The following is a 22,157-nucleotide window of genomic DNA, read 5'->3' on the forward strand; positions in this document are numbered from 1 at the left end:
AAAAAAAAAAAAGATACTCTGGGAATTACCTCAAATCCCCCATGATTCAGTGCAGGTGGTACCTCTTCCAAGAAGTCTTTCTGGCCCTCACCCTTGCAAAAAGCTGGGTCAGATGACTTTTTCTGTACTCTTAAGACTGCCCTGGATCTTGCTTGATCATATTGATCAAATTGATTCAGGGGTGGGCACCTGAGCCAATTCTTTTTTTTTTTTTTTTCATGAAGGAGACCACTTTTGAGTCAGTTCTTGTCAGAGAGAAAATATGAGCCCCAGTCTTGGCATTGAGGGTGCTGGAAGGAACCCAGCTTCCACTGGTATTGGAGAGAAGAATATGAGGCTTGAGGCCTCTCCAATCAACCAGCTACTATGAGGGAAGCAGGTGGAGCATGGAACCAACCCAGAGGGAGTGGATCCAAGAAATTGCCCTAACTCAAGCTAAGGGCCAGTGTAGTCCCCTTTACTGCTGACAGTGATGTGAGTTGGAATTATTAGTCATTTGTAACAGAGAGTTCCAACTGATAGAGGCATGGATCCATGACATTTTAAAGGAAGAGGATTCTGGAGAAAAAGCTGAAAGAATTCAGAAGAGAGTGATCACTTCAGCAAAGAGCTCAGGAAACAGGTGGAAATGTTTGAATCGGGCCTTAAGAGATAAACAGGATTTGCCCACCCATGTAGGTAAAGCAGTTCCAGAAGAGGACACAATAGGAGCCAAGTTATGAGGCCCAAAGCACAGGGAACATTTGGGAATAAGTATTTGGCTGGATTCTGAGATCCATCATAGGCAGTGGCAGGAGAGAAGCAAGGACAGGTGGGCAGGGGCTGCTGGCTCCCCAAAGGCCATGAATGGCAGGCACTGCAGATGGGTTCTGCAGCAAATCTGAATTTCTCTTCCCAGGTGGCATGACATGGAGTGATACTGTCCTACTGAATACACACTGGCTTGTATGATCGGACCCAGAGAGAATTCCCCGAGTCCACTCCAAACTTTTGGGATCAGAGGCTGAGACCCTCCTGTCTGCTTTATGACACAAACCTGCCCCTATCTCTTTCCTGGTGCCATATGCAGCTTTCTGACTGTCTTTTTGTAAGGAAAGGGAGGGGAGAAGACAAAAGAGAGACACCCATGAGGGGATTCAAAAGCCCCTTCTGAATCCATAGATCCCAAGATGAAAACTGCATCCCAAAGATACACGCCCCCACAATGGAAGTGAACTGAATGAAAGGAGACAAGGAGGAAAGCACCAGAAAAATAGATCCTCTTCACTTGTCAGGGCTGGAAAGAATGGGACCTTGGGAATAGACATTTCCAGACTGGCAATCAGGGCCATCCTGAGAATTCCAGATCTTTCTGAGGCAGAGAACAGGTGTTCGTCTCCCACCCACTCTGCTGCCTCCACCAAAGGCGGATTTTCAGGCTGTTTCTACACAGCTCATATTCAGTGAGAACTCAGGCAAAACAAGCCTTCTGCATAGGGCCAGGGTCATGGGCATGCAATCTATTCAGCTGCATAGGGTCCCATGCTTACAAAGGGCCCCAAGCTTGGTTTAACGCTCTGCTGTCACCATCTTGAATTCCTTAACACTTTTTGAAAAAAAGGCCCTGTATTTTCATTTTGTACCGGCCTTGCAAATTACATAGCATATTCTGGTTTTTTTTTTTTTTTTTTTTAGATTTATTTATTTGAGAGTGAGGGAGAGTGAGAGTATGTGTGTAAGTGGGGGGGGGGGGCGGGGAAGGAAGGGAGAGAGAGAATCTTAAGCAGGTTCCATAACCCAATGCAGGGCCCCACACCTGGGCTCATCTCATGAACCTGAGATCATGACCTGAGCCAAAATCAAGAGTTGGACGCTTCACCGACTAAGCCACCCAGGTGCCCTTAGCGTATTCTGCTTTTATGTCTCTGAGAATGGAAGAAAAAGCAAAGGTCATGCACGTTACTAAGATTCAGCTCTTCTCCTTTGGCCATCCTGGGTGGCAAGAACTTGCCTTACCTAGCAGGTCCTTATACAAACCCAGCACTTGCCCAGACCCTTCCTTTTATCTTATTCTCCCACCTTTCAAAAATCCTCCCCACCTCTCAGGAGTAGGTAGAAATGGCACATTTCTCCAGCATATTTTCCCTGATTCTTCCTATAAAATGTATTTCCTCTTTTTCTGTCCTCTTACAATGAACTCTGCCACTTTTGCACTGTATTATCATTACCTTTTGCCATGTGGGATGGGGCTGGCACAAGCTTTTAGAGAGACAGACTTAGATTCAAATGCTTGATCTTGGACATCTCAAACTTTGCGAGCCCCAGGATCTTCATTCAGGGTTACTGTAGACCGTGAGATACAACTAGGGGACCATAGCTCTGGTTTGCCCAGGGTGGTGCTGCCCTATGCCAATACCCAAAGGTAATTATTAATAGTGCCCCCTTCAATTTCAAAGAGTCCTGGTTTGAATGAAAAGTTATATGGCTTCCTGGCTTTGCCTTTAAAAGTGCTCAGCAAGGCATTTGATACATATGATAGATGCTTAAGATATGTTTGCTGAATCTGATGCTTCAAAACAAAAAATTCCCCTCCCTTTGATGTGTATGTGTTAGCATTTTTGTATCTCTACCAAACTTTACAGATTATAATTAATGAATAACTATGCAAAAACTCAAAAAAAGAAAAAAAAAACAGCCAAAGCACCATGTGATGGAAAAAATGACAAAACCACCTCTTTCATCCTATCTCTGATTTTCCAAGGACTGTGATGAAGGCTTATATGCCACTTTACAAAGCCTCCTCGGAGGGGGCAGAGGGTCATGCTGATCTTTTGCTTTATCTCCATTCTGGCCTCTACAGGTGCCTGTCTGTCAGGGGTGCAGCAGGGGCAGGACTCTGGACTGCTTTTTTTTTTTTTTTTAAAGTTTGTCTACATTTACACTGAATAAAGCAGTGCTAATGCAGACTGCGACTTCTCCATCTCCTTCAAGGAAGATCTGGAGTCTGGGAAGGGACCCACTCTTTGTCCAACTTTGAGCCAGTTAGTCAGCATCTACTATGTGGCAAGTGACAAGGCCAACTCCTTCTATTGGCTACAGTGGGGTCAGTATCCCCTTGCAAGTGTTTCTGGGGCAATTGACTGAATTCATGCAATTTTCTTCAGCTGGCAGATTTCCTTCTCCTGCAGTCCAGGGAACATCTGAACTGTGGAGCTGGTTGGCACAACCCTGCTCAACTCTCTGGCCAAACACCTCACAAGGCCCTGTTATAATAGAGATCTATCAGAACACTTGGAAGGCAGAGCATTTTGATCTTGTTGTTTGGGTCAGAACCCTGCCCATATGGTTTTCAGTTTTTGCTTTGTTTTATCTTATTATTTTTTTAATTTTTCAAAATAAAAGTTGTATATATTTAAAGTATGCAACATGATGATTTGATATACATATACATAGTGAAATGATTACTATAGTCAAGCTAATTAACATATCTATGTCATCGTATAGCTATTTTCTTTTTGTGGTGAGAGCATTTGAAATCTACTCTCAGCAAATTTCCAGTACTCAGTACAGTATTATTAATTATAGTCATTATGTGTACATGAGATCTCTAAACTTACCCTATAAAATTCTGTATCCTTTGACCGACATTTCCCATTTCCCCCACCTCCCTACTCCTGGCAACTTCTGTTCAGTGCTCTGCTTCTATGTGTTTGACTTCTTTAGATTCCACATATAGTGAGATCATGCATTTTCTTTCTGTGTCTGACTTATTTCACATAATATAATGTCTTCCAGATTTATCCATGTTGTTACAAATGGCAGCATTTTTAAATGCTGAATAATATTCCATTGTATGTGTATGATATATATATATATATATATATAAAATTTCTTTTTTAAAGTTTTTTTATTTGTTCATTTGAGAGAGACAGAAAGAGCATGAGTGGGGGGTGAGAGGGAGAGGGAGAAGCAGACTCCCCGCCAAGCAGGGAGACCGATGTGGGACTTGATCCCAGGACCCAGAGATCATGACCTGAGCTGAAGCAGATGCTTAACCATCTGAGCCACCCAGGCATCCCTATCTCACAATTTCTTTATCCGTTCATCTGTCGATGGATCCGTAGGTTATTTCCAAGTCTTGGCTACCATAAATAATGCTGCAATGCACATGGGGGGGTGCATATCTTTTTGAGGACTGACTTCATTTCCTTTGGGTATATATTTAGAAGAGGGATTGCTGGATTATATGGTAGTTCTTTTTTTTTTTTTTTTAGGTTTTTCTTTAGTTTTTTGACGAAACTCCATACTGTTTGCCACAGTGGCTGTACCAATTTACATTCCCAGCAACAGTGCACAAGGGTCCCCTTTTCTCCATATCCTCACCAATACTTGTTTTTATCTTTTTGGTAATAACCATCCTAACATCTGTGAGGTGATATCTCATCTCATCATGGTTTTGCTTTGCATTTCCCTGATGATTAGTGATGTTGAATACCTTTGCATGTACCTGTTGGCCATTTGTGTGTCTTTGGAAAAATTTTTATTTAGGTCCTTTGCCCAATTTTAAATTGGGTTGTTTAGTTTTTTGCTATTGAATTGTATGAGTTTCTTGGATATTAACACCCTATCAGATACACAGTTTACACATATGTTCTCCTAATCCATAGGTTGCTTTTCCATTTCCTTGATTGTTTTAAATTTTTTCATTTCATGTAGTTTCATGTGTTCATTTTTCCTTTCGTTGCCTAAGCTTTTGGTGTCATATCCAAAATGTCACTGCCAAGGCCAACGCTGAGAAGCTTTTCCTCTATGTCTTCTTTTAGAAGTTTTGTGGTTTCAGGCCTTAACGTTTAATCCACTCTGAATTGTTTTTTTTGTACAGGGTAAGATAAAGGGTCTTATTTCGTTCTTTTGCATGTGGCTCTCCAGTTTTCCCAGCACCATTCATTGAAGAGACTACTGTTTTCCATTATGTATTCTTGGCACATGTAGTGTTGTGGATGGGTTGGAATGATTGGATTAAGAATGCAACGGGACCTGCCTAGATATTAGCATGATCCTGAAATGTCTGAGAGGAACTGGATCTTACAAATTTACTAAAACAAAAACAAGTCTATTATTTTTTAAATCTAATACCTAATGAATATCAGTGGTGAAAGGATCAACTTTAACTAGAACTGATGGCCGTCAGAACTGATTTCCCCACAGACTAGTTTAGGTGCCTCTTCTTGAGACTCCTTGAAACTTGACACTTATCTCTACCTTGTCAGGGGTCACACTGTTCTCTAACATTTGAGCTTATATATCTTTCGTGCTGACTAGACCAGAAACTCACTAAGAGCAAAAATTCTCATTCCATGTCTATGTCCAGTTCAGAGCAGTATTTGTCCAGAAATCTAGGACATTTCGAGAAGGTGAAGCAGCTCATCCATTGGAACCTTGGGCCCCAATTTGGAATTTGCTTTGCATGTGGAAGAAACAATATGGTGCCTGGTAGGTCATTGACCTTTGTTGAATTTTATTTTGAATGAGTTGGGGTGCCCTTGGACTGACATGATCTGGCTTTAAAAGGATCCATCTGGCTGCTGGGTTGAGAAAAGATTTGTGGGAATGGAGGTGCAGAGACTGGCTGAAAGGCTATGTCAATCATTTAAGTGAAATATGATGGTGGCTTGAACCAGGGCAGGAGTGGTGGAATGGTAAGAATGTTCACAATGTTTTGTATTATGAACACCAGCCTTGTGGGATTGGCTGATAAAGCAAATGTGGGGTGCAAAAGAAAGAAAGAGGATTCAAGGAGGATTCCAGTGTCTTTGGCCTGAGTAGCAAAAGGTTGGAATTGCCATTGACTGAGCTGGGGAAGAGTAGGGGTGGGAATAAATTTGGAATAATGTCCCCGCTAGGGTAGGAGAGGATCGTTGTCATTGGGCTCATTCCACAGCCTTTCCCAGCTCCACATTCCTGCCTTTGGGAAAACCTCAGTCCTGCTGTTGCTCCAAAGGCAAAGGCACCAGCTTCTGACCCCCGCCTCCTTCAATATTCCTTCACGTGCTGCCCTTTCTCTGGGATGTCCTCATGTCTGTCAGACGCAGCGGGAAGGAAAATCAGGTTCTACCTAATTAGCTCATCTTAAGTGGATTTCACTGTGCATTTAATTAAACCTGTTATAATCTTGAAGGGTATTTTGATACATAGTACTTGATACAGAGTAATTAGACTACTGTGGGCATGCACATAAATATCTTTGGGCTGAGGTTTTAAGTTGGGCTCAGCTGCTGTGGGTTCATATGAGCTGCCCTGCCAATAATTTCAAAACCAATAACATTTACACTCTCCATATTTGCAGCCTTCTCAGCCATTCTGGAGGGTGGATGAATTGCAAGGTCACTGGTTATGTTTTCCTATGGTTTAGGGGAAGAATTCCTGATCTTATCACTCCCCTGCTCAAATGATTGTGTAGTTCCTCACCGAGTATGGAATGAGGTCAAAGCTGCTTGAATATGGGTTCCTGGTCTACCCAATGTAGTTACCCACTATGTTTGTGGTATATTCTTGGTCTTCAAAACCTTATTCAATGGAACGCTATTTCTCATCTGCCTCCAAGCCTCTGCTTTAGCATTTTTTTTCTATTTTGGAATTCTTTTGTCTTTTGTTCTGTGTCTGACAGAATGGGCCAGGATATCATGATATCTCAATGGCTTACTGTATCAAAGGGGTTTTTAAATTCCCTCCTTCTGACCTTCCCACTCACTGCAGGTCAGAGGCAGCTCAGTTCCACTGCCAGTTATCAGGGGAGAAGGGAAGAGGACATGGTGATCACGTACCGCATCTTAGAGCTTCTACTCGGAAGCAGCACATTCGCTTCCACTAACATTTCCTTGGCCAGTAAGTCATAGGACCAAGTCGGCCATCAGTGGGGTAGGGAAGTATAATCCTCTCCCAGGCAGAGACAGTGAATGATTATGAACAACAACAACACGATCTAGAGATGCATTATGGATCTTTCTAGGATGGACCATCATTTTTATTTCCATAGTAAAGCAGTGATCATTCTGTACTTTCCATTAGGGTGATTTTTTGCTTGTTTGTTTGTTTGTGCCTTGTTGTTGTTTTGTGGGTTTTTTTGTTTTTATTTTTTTTAAGTTGGCACTTTCCTCTTTTCATAGGCACTGTTCCTTGTCCTCTCTCTCATCTGCCAAGCCTCAGGGAGTGCTTTGCCCTTAGACACTCGATACATGTTCTGTGAATTAAATGTTGCATTTCCAACACTGCATTACCCAGGAGGCAGCATATGAACTTGAGAAGCCTGAGAAAGCTAGAACCGCTCCCCTTACAAAGATCTACAGCTCTCTTCCATGATAATTTTATTATATTCAATCCTTGTATCAGCCTTGGGATGTTGGCCCTATTTTACTCCAATTATACCTATGAGAACATGGAGGCCCAGAGAGACACAGACATGCTCACCATGACAGTGAGCTAAATTATTGCCAGTTTAGCATTACTTTTAAATTTAAAATTATGTCTAGAAATGATTAGAGTTTCATGGCCAAAGGGATGAGACCAAATCTTCTACCAAGGGAATGCCTTTGCTAACACATATGCCCTTTGACTCCCAGGGAGTGGGAATGGGGGAGAATTACCCAATAATCCAGCAAGATTCAGAAAGGTTTACTTAATTGTTGAAGCTGACTCACTTTGTAAATTCTTACATTAAATTATTTGTGTTAGGGAGAAACCGAGAATGAAAATGGATCCTCTGGGGTGAGAGTGCAGAAAAGGAAGAAAATAAGAGGATAAAAATAGAAGGAACCGAAATATTAGTAGAGATGTTAAAAAAAGTAAGCTTTTAAAAGGAAGAGTCATTATGTCAATTCATTATTTGGTGCTATTAATTGCCAATATATGTGCTAAGTATTGGAGATACAAAGATGGAAAAGAGCTGGTCCTTGCCCATGAAGGGGTCTTCAGCTTGGAAGTGGAGACTCCTCCTGATGCAAAGCAGAGTAATAACCACCCCTCGGAGGCACGACCCAAACAGGTTGGGAGCACCAGAGAAGGAGGAAGGGAAAGCAAACGGGAGTGAAAGCTGCTGATCTCAGCAGTATCACCCTAGTCCAGGCGGCTTATTAACCAGATTGTCAATAATGTCATGGTAAACGTTTCTAATGTTTTTTTAAAAGCCTCCAAGCATTTTATTGCATTTGACCCTTCATCTAATAAAGCTATCTGCCTATGCCAAGTGGTGTCAGCATGCCACTTAACATGAGCGGCCAAGTCCATTCCAAGGCTTATGAGGGGGAAGGGGCTCCTTCACAAAAAGCGGCCCTTTCTATCCCCATGTCTGGTCCAACTCACACCCGAGCCAATCTGAGCTGTGTCCTGGGTGTGTCTCGTGTCCTAGTGCCCTGCCAGACACCAACCAGCTCTTCCTACAGGGAGGCCAAAGAGCGTTGGGCACAAGTGTGGGCACCTGAGCCAGCCAGCATGTCCAGGTTCACGGCCCAGCTCCACCACTGAACCCTAAGTCCATGGTAAGCATTCAGTTTGTTATCTTTAAAACAGGAATTAGGAGCACTTGCTTTGTCAACTTCTTGTGGTTACTCTGAATACCTTAACAATTCTCTATTCTAGCTCTACCCCCACCAGCCATACTTAACACTTACTGAAAGCTAAGTCAGTGCCATACACTAGGCTAGGCACTTTCTGTGCGGGTCCCATTCAACCCTCACAATGCTCTGGGGTCAACTGTGTCTTCACCTCCATGGTATAGATGAAGTAATGTGGCTCTGTTATCTCAAGGAAACTTCCCCATATTGCACAGCTATTAAGTGGCTGAGGTGGGACTTGAACCTGGATAAATCATGCTACCAGGATAAACCCTCTCTGATCAGACTCTACTCACAAAGGAAGGAGAGAAGTGGTCCCCAAGCCGGGATATACAAATTACTTGGGAAAGATATACCACAACACCCCTCTCCCCGCCGGATCCCTGACACTTTCTCCCTCTCACTCTCCCAGGCTCCACCCAACAGATTATGATTCAGTACATTGCAGTGGGATCCAGCAATATGCACTTTTTTAAACAAATGGCTCAGGTAATTTTGACAAAGCTGGTTCTTAGAAAAACTTTTGGGACCTCAATTTAACTTCAAGGCTTTCTTGGTTCAACACCTCTCTGCTACTTGAATCTGGTCTATGTCCTCAAACTTTTCTACCTCATTAGAAAGTCATCTATCCACCCACTGAGGCTGTGCACCCTTGTGCTGGATGTTGGTAGTGCAGGCAAGAGGAAGGCATGGTTCCCAATTTGGAGGTGCTCACGCATTCCTATGTTCACTAGAACTCGATGTCCTCTCCGCTTCTATGCATTAGTTTCAGAATGTGGACAAGTCTCACTTTGTCTTCCAGCCCTTCTTTGGTTTCCTCTTCTTTAGGCAATACCCCTGAAGGAGAGGATGGAGCAAAGAGTGGTTTATAAGGGTGGATTGGGTCTCAGGGCTTACTTGTCTGTCCTGAGCTGCCCTCCCCTGGCAGTCAGCTTGGTGGGTACCCATGGTTGCTCTGTCTGCCTTGCAGCTGCATCCCAACAGGTCCCCAAATAAACATTAGCTGCCATGGTGGCACCTATCCAATCTCCACCCTCCACAGCTGAGGAAGGGGTCTGGAGGCTTGGAGATGGGAAGGGTTGAGAAGCGGAGCCAAACCAAGGGTTCCATTGGAAGGCATGGGTGGATTTTGGAGGGGCCCATGGACCCTTGAGATGGTACGTATATGTCTCCTGTGCGTTGCCTGTGGGAAGTGAAGGAGTCCATTACTGTCACTGGGTTTGTAAAGCATTTGTGACTCTCAAAAGCTTAAGAGCTACTGCTCTCCATTCCCTCAAAGGGGGTAAAACCCTGTTTTCAGAGAAGAATTTCATGAGGCTTCCCATGTTCCCTCAACTTCTCGCTGAAGAGTCTACCTTATTTGATCTTTGTTCCCATTCTGTGGAATAGTTATTAGCTCTACTTAATGATTTGATACCTAAGGTCTTGGTAGAGAAAAGAAACTTGGCCCAAGTGGCAAAGGCAGGGCCCACACTCAGGTCCAGAGGACTCCCAGCCCAGAGCTTAGGCCATTATGTCACTCAAGCTCAGCCATGGCATGGTCTCCTGCTGGCCAAAGACCCAAACCCTATTCATGTTGACAAAGCCATTCATTCCACTAGAAGAAATGAAGTTTCTTTCACTCTCAGAAAATACCAGGGAAGTAGCCAGTTTAAATTAGTAATAAGACTGGGGTGCCTGGGTGGCTCAGTTGGTTAAGCATCTGCTTTTGGCTTGGATCATGATCCCAGAGTCCTGGGATCAATTCCCACATTGGGCTCCTCGCTCACTGGGGAGCCTGTTTCTCCCTCTGCCTGCCCATCCCCTCCCCCCACTCTCTCTGACAATTAAATAAATAAAATCTTTAAAAAAATAAATACATTAGTAATGAGAACTCAATACCACTTTTGAGTACCTACTGTTATGCCGAGCACTTATGTATATTATTGCATTTAAGTTTCAGAAAAATCATGAAAGTCCTGCCTTTCCATTCTACAAAGAAGATAAATCCCAGAGAGACTGGATTAAATTGTCCAAGCTTCCACTGCTGGAGGGCCAGGATTTGAACCCAGGTCTACTGAAGTCTTCACAGTTTTGTCTTTCTACATCTTTCTCACTTTCTGATGACTTAAAGGATCTGCGTGGGAAGCTGCTGGCTAGTGCCTAAGGCAGAGAGTTGAGGGATGAGAATGGAAATGGGGGGCTACTAAATTGCTCTGAACCTCAGTTTTCTTATCTGTAAAGTGGAAATAAATCCCATTTTGAAGGCTGACTGTGAAGGTCAAATGAGGTCATACATGTACGTGCCCAACACGTGGAAGGTCTCCTTGCGTTTAGCCTTCTTATCCGTGGGCAAGAAGCGCCTGCAGCCACACTTGGCCTGTCTTCTTCTTGGGTCTCTGCTGGTAACAGCAGCTTAGCGGCCTCCTGTGAGGAACCAGCATTATTAGAGAGTTTCTCTTTTTCATCCTGCCTGGAGATTTGAGGAGTTAAAAACCATTTTTCAGGGCACCTGGGTGGCTCAATTGGTTAAGCGACTGCCTTTGGCTCAGGTCATGATCCTGGAGTCCCTGGATCGAGTCCCGCATTGGGCTCCCTGCATGGCGGGGAGTCTGCTTCTCCCTCTGACCCTCCCCCCTCTCATGTGCTCTCTCTCATTCTCTCTCTCTCAAATAAATAAATAAAATCTTTAAAAAAAAAACCATTTTTCAAAAGATGTTTTGACATTTAATTATACACATCCTCCTCTTTAGTTGTAACTTCTCTTGTCACGTCTGCAACAAACAGGGGTTTTTGATGTATGAAAGCAGAGCTCCTGCCCCTCGATTATCAGTTTCCTGCCTTTAACAATTAGAGGTCTGAACACTGAAGTCCAAACACCTGGCTAACTTAATTATTTCTCTTTCTCTTTCCCTTAACCAAGAACATCCAGCAAATGACACATCAGTTTACCTAGGAGTTTTTGAAATGTGACTTGAGACGGTACACTGGAACCAATGACCCTTCTCTCAGACCACATTCAATTAATATGCAAATGAATTAGACCTTCTGGGTCAGCATTCAAGTTCAGAATCCAACGAGATGGGGAGGGGCTGGGGGTGCAAAGGAAATAACAAGTGCTTAGAGGCATCGTGCAGAGAGAGTACAGGGTTTAGACTCAGATCAACCAGGATTTGAATCCTGGCTCCACCATTTACTTGCTTTCTTACCTGGTCATGAGATTTACCCTATTGGAGCCTCAGTTTTAGCAACCTTAAAACAGGGATAATAATTTTCTGCCCCTTCTGACTTCACAGATTGTTACAACACTTGCCACATGGCTAAGTGCTCCCCATGGGAGTTTCTGTCCTTTTCTTTCAGGGGGTTATTTTTCTCTCGTGCAGATGTTGTACACGCAAAGCTCTGCAGGTGCCAGAAAGGCAATGCAAATGAGTCAAAGGAACCATGGTAGCATGAGGGACTATAGGGAGTGGTGGGGACTGGGGCAAATGAGAACGCACTCCCCACACGGATAAAAGGAGGGCTTCAATGGAGCACACCTGGGTTGTCACGCTTCTGATTTTTTTTTAAAGACAAGGCTGAAATCTGGATTTTATGTAACTTCTCCCAACACTGCATAAACAGCACATGTCTGTAGGTTCCATTTACTGGCAAAGAGCCAGGGTGCACTTGTGTCTAGCAGGTTTGGGGAGTAGGGTTTGGCTCACTTCTGCTTGGAATTAGTGTACCTTGCAGCCAGTCCCCTTCTGTACCACCTCCAAATTTCCCTTTAGCTCCAGAGACCCCCAATTCCTGTCTTCCCCAACCACAGAGAGAAAAGTAAAAAATCCTGTTCTGTTTTTATGCAGAGCTACCTGGTACTCACTGGCCACCTAAAAGTCAGCCCTGGGACCCATGTGTGTCCATCTCAAAAGGCCTACTGGCAAGCTTTTCTGAGCAAAAGAGCTGTGCTCTGTGAGATGAGAACTCAGGTTGAAGCCAGGAGGAAGGGGTGGACAGCTCTAAGGGCAGCCTCAGCACCAGGGCTCTGCTTCTTGCTCTAACCCTGAGTAACTGTGTGGCAATGTCCCTGGAGATGTTTCTGTCCCGGCATTTTCATGTCCATGATAGGAATAATAACACATAACTCCCTTCCTCCCCGATACTTTAGGAGAGTAAATTACAAGATCTAACAATGATTCAACATCATTTTCTGAGTGCCTGATCTAGACCAGGGCCTGCCAGAAGCTGGGGACACTCAGGTGAATGAGACCATCCCTGCGTTCAAGGGGCAAACATACACGTTAACAGCCATTTGCCAGAGAAAAGTCTCCTGGGGGTAAAGAGGTCAGGTCTTCCCTAAAGAAAAGGAATTTTTATTGGTTGGGTGAGAGAAAATCCTAAATGTATTCTGCCAAACAGCAGGGATGTAGAAAGATATTGGAATTTCATTTGGTCTGTTTACCATTTATTAATTTATTCAACACATTTACTGATTCCTGCGCTAGAACGTAAATCTCACTGTCTCACTTTAATCATGATTGCTAGATCAGTCGCTCAACTCCACAAGATGAGCTGGTGTCCATATTTTCAGCCCCTAGTGGGGGCCCCTGAGTATTTGCTGAAAGTGAACAAACAAATGCACACATGTTTGATGCAATCCAAAGCCTTAGAACTGGCTTCTACAAGTCTTTGCCAAGAAACATCTTTTGTGATTCTGCTGATCTGGGTCTACTACCTCTGCCATTGCACTGTGTTTGGGAGGAACCAGGGATGTTCAGAACTCAGGTTCCTGAGGCTTTACGAAGAATGCTTCTGCTGTGCAGCCAGTTGATCACGTAGCTAACTTCTGCCAGGGAAGGACTTAGGGGACACAGGGTGGCGTGGGGAATTGGGAGCTAGTACCAGAAGCCCTTTCTCCCTGGCTTCCTTCGCCCAGTCCTGCAGCAGTGGTGGAGGGGTGTCCATGTTCATTGTGGCCCAGGGCATTGGTACTGTGCTTTAAGAGGCAATGGGGTGTCTCACTGCATCCTGGAGCCAGGTGGAGCTCCCAGGAAAGTGGAACAGGACCTGCAGAGGCCATGGAAAAGCAGGGTGGGTACTGAGAATGAAGGAGGAGGCTGGGGAAGATGTGAACTAGCCATGACTCAACCTGAGCTCGTGGACCCCTCGAACCTTCTTCATGCAAGTGTTCGAGGCATGTTGGGTATGGCAGCATGGCTCTCTTGTTGGCCACGAAGCCAAGCCTTCATCCATCCATCTACCCATCCACCCACTCGATCCTCCCTTTCTCTACTGACCTATCCACTCATCCATTCAACCTGTCTCTATTGGCAGGCTCGCTTCTAGCCACTAGGGATACAGAAACGAATAGAGAGATATAGGCATATAATCAGGTAGATGAGGAAACAATACACCTACAGCAATAGAGAGATGTTGAGAAACCCAGAGGAAGAAAAACTAACGTGGTCAGCAGGAATCAGAAAAGGCTCCCCAGAGAAAATGCCAGTTGGGCTGGGACCAGAAGAATAAATCTGAAATTGCTAGGACAAATGACAGCAGAACCTTACACCAGGATGTTTAGGAGCCATTTCAAGGGCATAGAAGCAACAAGGGTCTGGAATATTCTGGGAAGCGGGAGTGCATGGCTGGAACACAAGCCTATGAAGCTTATACATTTCACAGGGCTGGTTGATTTTTAGTTTGCTGAGTTTTCAAGAGCTGAGTAGATGGTAGGAGCCTTGAGGACTTCAAAATATGCTTTAACATCAAGCAAGATTAGGTTAAATGCCCCAGTTCTACGTTCTCATATGTACGTCTCCTCTATGTTCCCATTTGAAATGATGACTGCACTTCATTGTTCTCTCCACTCATTTGGAAAAACAAACATTTATTGAGCAAGTACTCTGTGCCTGCCAAGACACAGGGAGGTTAGTGTTCCCCCAGTCACCCAGCTGTGTTCATCACAGTCGACTGTGTCTCCTCATGGGTCACTTCTGCTCTTGCGTATCAGGGAACAAAACAAATGACTCCCGTCCTTGGGGAGTTTACAATACAGTGTAATTACTGGGAATTACCTGTTCAAAATGGCTTTGCCTTCCAGACATTAAGTGCAATGAGGCCTGAGGTTATGGCTCTCTTGTTCAGTGATCAACTTCAATGCAGTGCCTGGCACGCAGTAGGACCAGGACTTTTGTTCTTCCTTTCCAGTCTGCCTTCATGACTGTGATATTAAGTGACAGCTGGCGAGACTTCATGGGAGCTGCTCTGGTGTCATTTCAGAGAGGTCTTGAGGTGCCTCTAGAGTCATGTAGTAGCCACAGTCATACAGGTGCCTCAGAAACAAGCACACAAAAGGCGTGTCCTGCCAGGCATGGCGCCAGCCACGGTTACCTGGGCTGGGCAGAAGTAACCGCGAGGAGACACTTACTCCGTAGCCCCTGTTACCAAGGTAGAGTGAGGCTCAGAGTTGGAAGAATTCACATTCTAAGCACAGCTAGTACTTTATGTCCCTTCCATCATTCATCTGTGGAGAAATACACATCATATGATGCTTGGTGTATATAAGTAGAAGGAGCATGGGCTCTGGGGCTTGAGGTCTCCTCTGTCACTTACGGCAATGCACGTAGCTGGGTCAAGTTGGAAAATGTCTTCTCTTTGCCTTTGCTTTCCCATCTATAACATGGTGGGGGTGGGGGAGTGCATCAGCGCCTAACTGGGAGTACAGACGAGAGTATTAAGTAAAATAATATATGGAAAGCACCTGGCCTGGTACACCTAGCCCAGCAAAGGCCTGGAACAGAGTCAGAAAGTGAGATTATCAATACTGTGTCTCAGACCCTTTGAGGACTTGTGTCAGGTTGTTTGGGCTTCGCAGAAAGAATCAAGGACCTAGAAACAGGGGGCTTGAGTTCTAATCCTGGCTCTATCATTTGTGAGCTATGTGATGCCATCTTAATTACTCAGTCTCTCTGGACCTTGACAGATAAAAACTTTTTTTTTTAAAAAGAGATTGATGCAATCATTCCTACTCATAACTCACCCTCAGGTAAGTGCCTTCCTCTCAGTTCCCGGCTGATGAAGAAATTCGCACCTCCTGGGTAACACCTGCTGCTACGGAGCCAATGTTTATGCACCAACCACCCCTCCCTCCCCCCGGCCCCAGCCCCTGCCAACTTCATATGTATTTGGAGGTGAGGCCTTTGGGTGGTGATTAGATCCTGAAGGTAGAGCCCTCATGAGTGAGACAAGTGGCCTTATAAAGGAGACCCCAGAGAGTTCCCTTCCCTCTCCTTCCACCACCTGAGGACACAGCAGGAAAATGGCCGTCTGTGAACCAGAAAGTGGGCTTTCAGCAGATACCAAAGGTGCTGGTGCCTTGCTCTTGGTTGGATTTCCCAGCCTCTGAAATGATGAGAAATACGTTTTGGTTGTTTATAGCACCCTGGTAGAGCAGCCTGAATAGACGGAGTCAAATGCCAAGCCTCCACAGCTAGTTCAGGTACAAATCAGAAAATGGCGATCCATCTGGGCAGACAAATTGGAAAGAGCTGACTTTCCTCTGTACAGACCCAACCCCATGCTAGAGTCGCTTAGGAGTAGCCTGTGGGCTTGATTTTGACTCTGTTTTTCTCCCAGCCAGGCACTTTAGCACAGGGGAAGCCTGCCCAACAGCAGCTGTGGCCCTGTCCTCCTCACTGGTCTCTCAGCCTCCAGGCACAGCCATTCCATTCCAGCCTGACCTCCACACCATTCTGGGAAATCACTCTCCAACAGAACTGCACACAGTCACACCTCTTCCAGCTCAAACCCTTACCGGCGCCCCACAGCTTCAGGATAAAACCAAGCTGCTTTGCCAAGCGTCATATAAGCTCTGTGGACACCTCCATGCACCACACCTTTGTAGCTCTGTGAACACGCCGTGCTTTTCCGAGCACATGGGCCCCCCGGCCCAGAAGGCTCTGCTCTCCACCCTTCAGCTCAGCTCCTGTCCAGTCACCCACTGAGACTCGGCTCAAGTGTCATCTCTGGAAATCTTTATGAGACCTCCAACGCCGGGACAGGTTGAGGGCCCCTCCCCTGAGCTTTGGCACAAAGCTGCCTCTCATAGTGAGAGGCCTCACGTTACAGCTGAGCAAACTGAGGCCCCGGAAGCCGAAACTTTGCTGATAAGAAGGATGTTAGCTGCAGCCATCGAGTGTTGAGAACTGTGTGTCTGGCACCGAGAGCCACCTGGTGACGTAAGCATTATCATTTCCAGAGTCCGGCGGAGGAAGCGAAGGTTGGGAGTGGTGTGTCTTATCTAGGGCAGTTGTTCTCAAAGTGTGGGAGCCAGGCCCGCAGCATCAGTGTCTGCTGGAAGCTTGGGAGAAATGTAGAATCTCTAGCTGACCCCAGGCCTAATAAGTCAGAAATTCTGGTGGGTAACCCAGATATATGAGTTTAAACAGTCCTCTAGGTAATTCTGATGCATGCTAAAATTTTACTTATTGAGCGCCTACTATGCACAAGGCCGTTTGCCAGGCACTGGCCTAACATCCAGCTGGTAACAGGTAGAGTTGGATTTAGAACCATGTAACTGACAGCTAAAAACAGGAAGTAAGTTGTGCTTTTAACTTCGATGCTGTGACCACCCATGAGCTTTGCTCAGGGAGACCTCCCTTGGTCACCCTGCTTAAAATGGCAGTTCCTCCCCTCTCCCCAACCACAGCCAGCATTTCCTATCTCCTGCCCCTCTACCCCTGGAGCTCCTCCCACCAGCCAGCATACTGTATGCTCTACGTATTTATTATTTGCTTTTCTCTTAAGTCACCCTGGGCTGCTCTAACAAAATCCCATAGCCTGGGTGGCCTTAAAACAGAAACGTATTTAATCATAGTTCTAGAGGCTGGGGATCCCAGATCAGGGTGCCAGCATGGTTGGGTTCCAGTGAGAGCCCTCTCCCTGGCTTGCAAATAGATACCCTCTTGCTATGCCCTTACAAGGCAGACAGAAATAGATACAGAGAGACAGCATGTGTAAGCTCTCTGGTGTCTCTTCTTATGGAAGGGCACTGGCCCCATCAGGAGGGACCCGCCTCATGACCTCATGGAACTGAACTCTACCTCTCAAAGGCCCCATTTGCAAAGGCCATCAGGGTTATCAGGGTTAGGGCTTTAACACAGGAGTTTGAGGAGGACACATTTAGTTCATATTAATCCCCTCCTACCTGAATGCATGTAAATCCTGGTTGGGCGGGGGTCTGTTGATCTCATCTGTTAACTGCTAAGTCCTCAGCGCCCAGAACACTGCCTTGCCCATGGTAGGTGCTCGATAAATATTTGTGGAATAAATGGTCACACTGCTGGTTGGTGACACAGAAAGGAGACTCGCTAGGGTCTGTCTATTCACATTCCAGTACATTCCACGTGCTCCCCCCTCCTTGTCTCCATTTAGTGTTCTCGTTATTAGTAGCCATCTCCCTCTTAAAAGGGTCATTTTCCAGAAACATTCCTTTACCAATCATCACTTGCAGGAAGAGCATCTTTTCCCAACAAGCCCTGCAGAGTGGTTACCCTAGGCATGATTTAGCTAATTTACTCAGTGCTTTGTCTTAATGGTTCACCAAGTGGAGATTCTTTCAGTAATGACAGTAAATGCATTTGAAATGTAGATATCGACCCAAGCAATGCTGCAGATTCCACTCATCAAATTTTCATGTTAAAATTAAAATCTTTTTTTTTTTTTGTGGTGGGAAGGGAGAAGCCTAAGTCTTAATCCCAAGTCAATCACTGTGACATACTTTTTATTCCCCCCCAAATAAAAAGAGAGGGACTTAACTGTATATCCCTCCCATGGCTACTGCCACACCATCACGAGATGACGAGAGAGAGGTCAAGAAGCCAAATTTGTTTAGGACCGATCAAGTTCTACCCATGGAAAATGTGCATGGGATACTTTGCCTGCCACCCTTGGGCAACCATCATCATTCCGTTGTTTCTCTCAAATAAAATCTTCCCAGAGCTCCCAGCTGCCTCCATCATGATCAGAAGCCCTGCAACCCCTTCCACAAGATGAACACAAGCCCCACCGTTTCCCAGCTGACATAGTGCCTCCTCAGCGTTGCCGAACCCACCACCCTATTCACCCCAAGTACGTATCCCTTTCCCTTATTGTCACCAAGGCGACTTCCTCCTGGTATTTATCATAATCTGCAAGGATTTTGTTCGTCCAACAAAATGATTTGTTAAATCATTTTTTTATTAGTTCATTTCCCATTGGCTTATTGTCTACTCTTGGGAAAACCGAGGCCCACAGAAACAGAGCTAGCCTCTCAGGACCACCACCTTATTTCTTATTAATTCCCCCACTGCCCCGCTATACATACGGACCCAACCTAACTGCTTGCCACAACTCTGAGGTAGGAAATGGTACCGCTGCCTTGTAAATGAGGCCATTGAGTCCCGAATAGTGAAAGGACCTGGCTTGTGCAAAACAGATCATAAGTGAGGGGAGCTCAGGTAACAACCAGGTCTGCCCAGCTCCAAGGCAGAGGTCAGGGCCAAGCCTGCAGGCTCTGAAGCCAGTGGGCTGGGCTCAAATTCGGGCTCTGGCACCTACCATCTCTGTGACCTTGGGTGAGTCATGTAAGATCTCTGTGTTTTAGTTTTCCCACCTACGACATGAGGATAAGAATAGCACTTACTTTGTGGGAAGGTGAAAACTGAAGAATTAAAAATATACAGGGCTTAGAATAATTGTTGGCACATGGTAATCACTCAATACATTCTAGCTGGCATTTCCACTTCACTATGTTGGCGATTCATAATTTCTCACATTTGAATAAGCTTTTACAACAGTCTAACTTAAGATAGGTACTCCCTCTGCCTGACACCTCCCCCCATCATTCCCCCTTTTTCAGATGAGGAGACTAAGGACCAGAGATTTCTAGCCCATCTGTCAAGGTCAGAGAGCTGAGAAGCTGGCAGAATTAGGACTAGGTCCCTAGGCCCCTGGCTCCTCCTCTACTGGTCTGCCTTTTTAGGCCAGAATTTATATGGATTCTATGTTTCCAGGTTACATATGTGGCCTTAAGGGGCCAAGGCCTTCTCAATTTCTTTCTTTTCTTTTTCTTTTATTTATTTATTTATTTATTTATTTATTTATTTATTTATTTATTTATTTATTTATATTAAGAGATGGGGAGAGAGAGGGATGGGGTAGAAGGGCAGAGGGAGAGGGAGAGAGAGAGAGAATCTTAAGCAGGCTCCATGCCTAGTGTGGAGCCCGATGCAGGGCTCCATCTCACAATCCTGAGATCACGACCCAAGCCAAATTCAAGAGTTGGATGCTTAACTGATTGAGCCACCCAGGCGCCTCTTTCCAATTTCTTAAAGGAACTGACCAAACACATGAAACACAGTTAGTCATTTCTTTGCCAAACCAATGGGGTAAAAGCAAAGACTTTATAAAGAGGGGATAGTGGCCAGTCGGAGTAGAGATCTGGGTACCCTGGATACTGTGTAAGCTCTCCCCGATGAGTAGGTGAGGGTCCTTCTGGCCCTGGTGGCATCTTCCAATAGCAAGCCATCTTTCATCCTTCATGGCAGGGCTTCAGCCGGTGGCTGCCTGCACAGTGTGGTTGGAAAAATTCTGCCTGAACTCTTCTCTTCTGTCTAATACCTCCAGAATAATCTCCCCAACCAGACTGCCAGCTCCATCATTCAAGACACTTCTTGGGGATAAATCACTGCCCCTCCATTATCTTGCCCACAGGGCAGGAACACATTTTCGGACTCCCTTCTGAAATCTGGTCCTCCCTGGCTTTCCTCCAGTAGACCTGCCAAATAGTCCTATGAAGTGAGAAGGAAGGAGGCTCATATTGTACCTCAGGCAGCTTCTATGTTCCAGCGATAGGGAGCACATTGTGCATATAATCATTGAACCCTACAGAAACATTGCAATATAAGTAGTATTGTTTGTTTGCAATGAGTGAGGAAACAAACTCAGAAGGCTTAAAGAATTTGCCAGAGCTTACACAGTTCCTGGTGAGGAACCTAAAATTCAAACCCAGGCATGCTCAGCTCTGCAACATTCATGAGGTCATTAGCTCAGCAGCTTTACTTTCTGTGAAACCCTACGGGTATCCATGCAGCCCTTCCTGCCTTCTTGGGCCATCTAAGGTGGTACAGTTGGAATCCCCCTTTTGAAAACTTGACTCTGTTTTCTTGGAGGCTGAGGGTCATCCTGAGGTTCTAGAAATCTGCCTTCCTAAAGTCAGGACTACACGACGGCTGAAGCTGGAAGTCTTGACCTAGTTTGACTCCAACATGGCACCGTTCGTTTCTACCAAAACTCTGGTCACGTGGGCAGCACCACTTATGATCCAGGACCACTCAGCTCTGTAGAGGGTCCCAAGGAGCAATTCTTCTTGTGGTCCCTCCCTTCAGAGTAAAAGACGGTCAAGAAAAAAACAATGTGTTGACAGTCTTCCCAGCACCCAAGAGACTTCTGGAGGCTCCTCTATGGCTCCATCCTGCACCAGTTCTGGGTTCTGTATGAGGATTTCCCATGGAGGAGCTGCATGGTCAGGAGCTCATCCCCACACCCATTTCACTTATGTGTCTTTCTTCTGTTTGATCTACAGCCCAGTGTTTTGCCTCACATATCCACCACACTGTGTAGATGTCCAGCTTTTTAATACTCTGAGAGCCTCAGGCCCTCCTTTCATTAGAGTTTTTTCTTTCTTCCTTCCTCTTCTTTTTAAACACTATAGCTCTTTCCACTGCCATGTTATGGCCATGCAACTCAGCCTACCCAAGGCTTGAAGTAGAATTCAAGTCCCTGGTGTATACTCTTGAGTTTTCTCTGTTTCTTACTCTACTCCCAGTAACAAACCATAGACATCTGAAGTCCTACCTAAAGTTCTCAACAGTCTCCTCTTGTCTCCCCCCATTCTACCCAGTTTAAAGCCTCACAAGAATGTAAGTCCTGTAAATCCAATCACTAAGGAAGGGAAATCCCGTACTAAGCATTAACCATGTGTCATGCGCTCACTTTCCTTTATGTTTTCTTAATGGTGCCTCCGAACAACCATGAATTTCAGGGTAGGAATTTCATACCCATTACATCGAACAGTAAATTGAGGGCTAATCTATGAAAAACCCACAGTGAATATCATTCTCAATGGGGAAAAACTGAGAGCTTTCCCCCTAAGGTCAGGAACACCATAGGGATGTCCACTATCACCACTGCTATTCAACATAGTACTAGAAGTCCTAGCCACAGCAATCAGACAACAAAAAGAAATAAAAGGCACCCGAATCGGCAAAGAAGAAGTCAAACTCTCACTCTTTGCAGGTGATATGATACTTTATGTGGAAAACCCAAAAGACTCCACCCCAAAACTGCTAGAACTCGTACAGGAATTCAGTAAAGTGGCAGGATATAAAATTAATGCACAGAAATAAGTTGCATTTATATACACCAACAACAAGACAGAAGAAAGAGAAATTAATCCATTTACAATTGCACCCAAAACCCATTTACAATTGCACCCATTTACAATTGCACCCTAAACTATAAGATACCTAGGAATAAATCTAACCAAAGAGGCAAAGAATCTGTACTCAG

This window comes from Leptonychotes weddellii, chromosome 11 (genome assembly GCF_054177405.1).
Source record: "Leptonychotes weddellii isolate Sample4059 chromosome 11, ASM5417740v2, whole genome shotgun sequence".
Lineage (NCBI taxonomy): Eukaryota > Metazoa > Chordata > Mammalia > Carnivora > Phocidae > Leptonychotes > Leptonychotes weddellii.